Source organism: Rutidosis leptorrhynchoides, chromosome 2 (genome assembly GCF_046630445.1).
Source record: "Rutidosis leptorrhynchoides isolate AG116_Rl617_1_P2 chromosome 2, CSIRO_AGI_Rlap_v1, whole genome shotgun sequence".
NCBI lineage: Eukaryota > Viridiplantae > Streptophyta > Magnoliopsida > Asterales > Asteraceae > Rutidosis > Rutidosis leptorrhynchoides.
This window is the reverse complement of record NC_092334.1, coordinates 668071191-668078212: the sequence shown is the minus strand read 5'-3', so window position 1 is coordinate 668078212 and position 7022 is coordinate 668071191.

Below are 7022 nucleotides of genomic sequence, written 5' to 3'. Positions count from 1 at the left end.
AAAGTTGTCCCGATGGAATAATACGCCGATGTGTATTCGAAGATGAAGCTAGTCAAATCTTAAACCATTGTCACACAAGATCAACAGGAGGGCATTATGGGCCTCAACTCACAGCAAGAAAATTTTACGATGTTGAATTCTATTGGCCTACAATTTTCAAAGACGCACACCTTCTTTGTAAATCCTGCGATGCTTGTCAAAGGGCCAGAAAAATAAGTCAACGCGATGAAATGCCACAAAATGTCATTCAAGTATGTGAAGTATTTGACGTTTGGGGTATTGACTTTATGGGTCCATTTCCAAAATCTCATAATAATCTCTACATTCTCGTTGCCATTGATTACGTATCTAAATGGGCGAAAGCACAAGCTCTCCCAACTAATGATGCACGAGTTGTAGTCAACTTCTTAAAACGTCTTTTTGCAAGGTTCGGAACACCGAAATCTTTAATAAGTGATCGGGGTACTCATTTTTGTAACAATCAACTTGAGAAAGTTCTCAAAAGATATGGAGTAACTCATAAAATCTCTACTGCTTATCATCCACAAACAAGTGGACAAGTTGAAAATACCAACCGAGCTTTAAAACGTATTCTAGAGAAAACCATAGGATCAAATCCGAAGAATGGTCCATGAAATTGGAGGATGCACTCTGGGCTTTTAGAACAGCCTACAAAACTCCAATTAGAACCACACCTTTTAAACTCGTTTACGGAAAAGCATGTCACCTTCCAGTAGAAATTGAACATAAAGCATTTTGGGCTTTGAAGACATGTAATCTTGATTTACATGAAGCCGGACATCTACGGTTAAGTCAATTAAACGAATTAGAAGAATTAAGACATGATGCATACGAAAATTCGTTAATCTATAAAGAAAGAACGAAGAAATGGCATGATAAAAGAATCAGAAGTTCGAAAGAATTTAAAGAAGGAGACAGAGTTCTTCTTTTCAATTCACGATTCAAGCTATTTCCTGGAAAATTAAAATCTAGATGGTCTGGACCATTCATAGACAAAAGAGTTTTCCCATACGGAACAATAGAGTTAATAAATTCAAATGGAATTGAATTTAAAGTTAATGGTCACAGAGTTAAACATTACATACATGATCCAATGGAAGTTGACAATGAAGTCAATCATAATTTCACCACCCAAGAAAACCCTCAGAATGAAAACATAAATATGTTATCAACAACATATGAAAAACCAAAATTGGAAGACGGGGAAGCTTCAAATTGGAGTGATGAAGAAGAATTCCTATACAAACCTCTCATTCCAAGAAACGAAGAAAAACATGAACAAGAAGTTCAAGTATAAGTGAAAGAACCAAGAAAAGATCACTTGGAAAAGGTTAACAAACCAACTCTACTTACTAAAGTAGGAGACCCAGGTGAATTTATCATTTCTTGCTTGCTTAACGATGGTGCTATGTATAATGAACTCGCAGATTTAGGAGCAAGTACAAATGTTATGCCTCTTTCCTTATACAAAAGATTAGGTGTGGGTAAATTAAGACCAACAAGAATAGGTGTTCAATTATTTGATCAAACCATTAAACACCCGGTTGAAATAGCAAACAATTTACTTGTTAAAGGGGGAAGTTTGACCTTTGTTGCAAATTTCAGTGATTAATATGGAGGAAGACCTTGATATTCCTCTAATTTTAGGTCACCCATTTATAGCAACCACCGAGGCATTCATTGATGTAAGAGAAGGTAGAATGACACTTAGGAATAGTGACAAATAGGTTACCTTTGTGAACCGAAAGTTTAGATCTCCACCAACCAAAACTGTTGAACCAATAAAAACACCTAAGTGTGGGGAAGATGAAGCAACAACCAATGATGACCTGATAACAAAGAACCCCGTTGTTAATACGAAATTAGATGAACCCGTTTTTAACAGTTCAACGAAGAAACTTTATAAACGGATTCAAGATGCCAGGATTAAGGGGAACTTTAAGTTATGTAACCGATTAGTATCCAATTTGTCTCCTAAAGAAAAGGCAATGTTAGTTGAATTTGTGAAAGTTACAGTGGAAATCAACAATTGGCTTGAAGCAAAAGTCAGAGATATACAAGTTGTTGGTAGTCCAATTAAAAACGAAGTTAATTACAATTTTGACACCACACCTAACTAAGTGTGGGGAGAATCAAGTCTTTTAAGGATAATATATATTTCTGTTAGAGTTAGATCTTCTGTTTTCGTGTAGTTTCCGAGAATGGAATCCGAATGGTCTTTCCCTAGCTGACCCTAAAGAACTAGTCTTCTCCCTCCATTCTGAATTTTTATTTTTTTTAGGTTTTACGAGATGAAGAATTCCTTTGATCTGAACCATGGTCTAATGCTACACGCTTTGATTACTAAACGTAATAATGACAGACTCCCAAGTGACCTGGTGTCAGTAATAAGAAGCAGATGTGACGAAGTAAGGAAAGAACTCAGGAAAGATCATCATAAGACACATTTTGGTAAAGAAAAATCAAAATCAGCAACAAAAAGAAGAGCACGACACCTTGAAAGATGTCATAAATGCGGAAAATGGTCACACGAAGGTAAATGTTCAAATAATCAAACATATTCAAATACCGAATTTGTTTTTTTTTTACGAGGAACCCCCCTAGCGATGAGCCATAATGGCTCCCCTCTAGTTGGTAAACCCCGGGTAAACGGCAAGCCAGGCCTCTACCGCTACCAGGTAAAGCATCCTCTAGTCAATCAATCACTAAATGGAGCTCGTCCAAGGTATTTTGCCTTGAAGGGAATCGAACCCGTGACCTCTTGCTTCATTGGAAGTCCTGGTGGCCACCCACCGCTACCGAATTTGTTACTCTATGTAGAGAAGGACCGTTTATATGTTTAGAAGAAAAGATATTGAAGAATCAAGGTTACGCTTATGTAGCTATGGAAAACTAAATCACACGACTCTCCTATGAGTCGGCTAAAGCAGGTCTCTGAGAATTCTTTCTCATAGGTAAGTTTGTACAGTTTTTATTTAATTTTATTGCTTTTAACCTTTTGATAATAAACGCTGAATCGTTTGCTATAAAGTATTAAATTGATATTCAATAAAATTAGGTATGCGAAATCGAAATTATTGATATCATACAAAAATTTATTACATCACTGCGAAATTATTCTTAAGGTATAAATATCTTTAATCAATCAATCCAAAGTATTTTAGAAATTCGTCAGGAGTAAAACTAGGTAATATAGCCAAAATTACTTTACCCAAAAGAGGGGCGTATATTTTTGATAATATTTGATTGATTAAAGTGGGATAAAAGACCAAAAAGATTTTTAATTTTATTTTTACCTTGTTTTTGAAATTAATATATAAATATTAAATTATTAATGCAAATTTTTTAAATCAATATATTTAAGTTTTTAAATATTTTAAAAATTAATATTTTCAATATAAGTTTGTAAAACTAATGTATAAAAATATTGATAATATTAATATGAATTTTTAATTTTATGAATTTTAAATTTAATTTTGGTGTGAATTTAAAAACAAAAATGTACTTTATTTCACTAAATTAAAAATTGATTTCTAAAAATTCGTCGTAAGTTGAAGACTAGGTCGTTGAACCGAAATTGCTTTACCCGAGGGCGGGACGAGAAATTTTGTTATCATTATTTTTAATCTTATTGATTTAAAGTATGCCAAAAAAAAAACCAAAAATCTTTGCTTTTAAAACAATCGCTTTAAAAACGACAAATTTTAAATTTTGTCGAGGGACGGACTAGGTAAACATACCGAAACTACCTAAAGTAAAAGGAAACAAACTTTTTTTAAAAAAAAATTATTCATTTAAATTGTTTTAATAAATAAAGGTTTTATAAAAAAAATATAATAAAAATATTATGTATGTTTGTAGTTTATCTAATGTACAAAACAGGGTAAAATAGCGCATTTTCAAAAACTGGCAATAAGTTCAGCAAAAGCAACTAATTTTGACTACAAGATGCATAATATTTTTGAAATAACAACTGCAGGAATGAACAAATACTGTGCACCATTTATCATTCAACAAACAAACGCCAATATGTTTGAAAACTTTGGTAAAATTTAATCATTTTTCTACGCTACTCACCCTCAATAATTTAAATTGCTACTGATTTCTTGCAAATGAGGGCATTGCAAGATCTTAAGTGTGGGAAGGGGTTAAATTCTTTCAGATTTTTAAAATTTTAATTTATACACTTGGTTACCATTAAAAATACTAGTAACACAGTAGTTGTATTAGAATCTAGTGCTCTCTGATAATAAAGAACAGCCCTAGTCTTATATACTGACTACCCAATTCTAGTAAAATTTTTCAAAATTTTCAACTAAATGAATTCAAATCATGTTTATACATATTTATGAACGATAAAACTAGGTGTTAACACCGAAATTATTGTTACCTCGGAAAGGACATAAATTGAGAAACAACCCAAAATGCTTGAATTCATTTAAAATGGAATAGAGGAAAATAAAAAGGCAAAGAAAGGAAAATAAAAGCCAAGTTTGGAAAAAATTTACCAAGTTATTTAGAACATATATCACATATTTTTGTACAAATAATTGAAGATACTTTTGTTTTGAACGACATTAATAAGTTTTACCCAGTTTATTGTAATATAAATAGAATTTATAAGGAAGTAAAGTCTTCCGAGAAAAAGACACGCGCTTCTTGATTTAGGTCAGGAAGTTGTCGTCCAGACCAGTTGTAGAGTCTACGAAAAACCTTGAAAAGTTTTCTCAAAAATCAGCTGGAAATCCACGGATCTCCACATCAAACAGGGTCGCCAAGTGGTCAGACTTATCCTAACCATGAGAGGATCTATCTCGTACAATGGGGGGCACCGTGCAAATTAGCTTATAAGACTAATGAATCAGATCCCCAGAAAGGATAATCTCCTTAAAGATCAAAAATCAGCTTTTAAGACTGATATTACTCAATCTTTGAGATTGACCTTAAAGATTGAGAATTCAAACTCATGGAATTCGATGATATCTAAACTCGAGCTTGAACGATAAAATATTTTGATCAAATTACAAACCGATTTGTTTTCTGAAAACCCATTTCCAATGCGTTCATTACCATCAAACGTAAAATCCTAAGAATTCACCTGGAATTCATTAGGTCACCTGAACCAAATCGGGTGTCAACCGTAAGAACGGTGGTTGCATAGCATGGTCAAAGACAGGACCTTGTGCCAGACCAAAAAATTATAGGGTGATCTTTACTATTGCTCCTACAAAGGATAGTAATTTCATTCGACACGATATAGACCATAATCAAAAGCATGTCACGGGACATTGCCTTAACAGTTGCTTGTTCAACGCTTTCCTTTACAACCGGATGGTAGTTTACCGAAAGGTAATATACAGAGCAAGTAAACTGGACGTGTTGCTTTCCCAATACAAGGTTAGCAAGTGGGTGACACAAAATCATAAGTTTTGAGCTAGAACTTTCAAATCTAAAACCCACAAAACCCACAAAAACATTTTGCAAACACCGGTGAAGGGTTATACCGGAAAACTTATCTAGGGTAAAAACTAGATTGAATTTTCAAAAAGATTAAATGTTTTCATAACGATCCAATTTCCTTAAAGGATCTAAATTTTCATAGTCATGTGGGACTGTAAACCACAACGTTACTATCATTTTTCATACCGCCAAATCGAAATCACTGATGCTCAAAGTGTGAAGAATAAAGAAGTGATTCTAGTATTTTTATTTCAAGACTATATTGCTTGAGGACAAGCAACGCTCAAGTGTGGGAATATTTGATAATGCTAAAAACAAACATATATTTCATAGCATTATCCTTCAAGAAAGACAAGCTTTTGGTTACAATTGTTGTATTTACAAGTGATATTCGTTTAAATAATAAAAGGTGAAGACAAAAGACAGATTCGATGAATTGAAGACGCAAACGACCAAAAAGCTAAAAAGTACAAAGTACAATCAAAATGGTTCAAATTATTGATGAGAAACGTCTAGAAATTACAAGAGTACAAGCCGCAAAACGCAAAGTACAAGATATTAAATTGTACGCAAGGACGTTCGAAAATCCGGAACTGGGATCAGAGTCAACTCTCAACGCGCGACGCAACGGACTAAAAATTACAAGTCAACTATGCACATGAATATAATATAATATATAATTAATTCTTAAAAATATATATATATATTATATTATATATTAAAACCGTCGGCAAACAAGAAAACAAAGCTTCGTGAGCTGTAAAAGAAGGCCATGCGATCGCATGGCCAGGAAGACCAATTTCCATGCGATCGCATGGGAAGGAATCACAGGCCACATCTATAAATTCAGCGTTTTTCAGACGAATTACATACACATCTTTTTCTATCCTCTCTCTCTCACGATATATAATTATATTTATATTATAATTTTAATTTTAATTTAAGATTAATAATAATAAAGGTATGTTAGCGAATGTTGTAAGTGTGTGAGTTGAAATTCTGTCCGTGTAACACTACGCTATTATTAATCATTGTAAGTTATGTTCAACCTTTTTAAATTAATGTCTCGTAGCTAAGTTATTATTATGCTTATTTAAATCGAAGTAATCGTGATGTTGGGCTAAATATTAAAGACGGGGTAATTGGGCTTTGGACCATAATTGGGGTTTGAACAAAAGAACGACACTTGTGGAAATTAGACTATGGGCTATTAATGGGCTTTATATTAACTAAATGATAGCTCATTAATTTAATATATAGACTTATAATTTGACGTATTTATATATAACCACATACGCTTGACTGGGTACGGTGGGCGGGATATCTATAAATACCAATAATTATTCATTTGACCGGACACGGGGATGGATTAATAATCAATAGACTTGTTGAAACAGGGGTGGATTACATTCAAGGGTAATTGGTGTAATTGTTAACAAAGTAGTAAAACCTTGGACTACACGCAGTCGATAATCTGTATTCATTAAACAAAGTATTAAGACCTTGTTACAAATCGAATCCCCAATTAGTTGAAATATTTG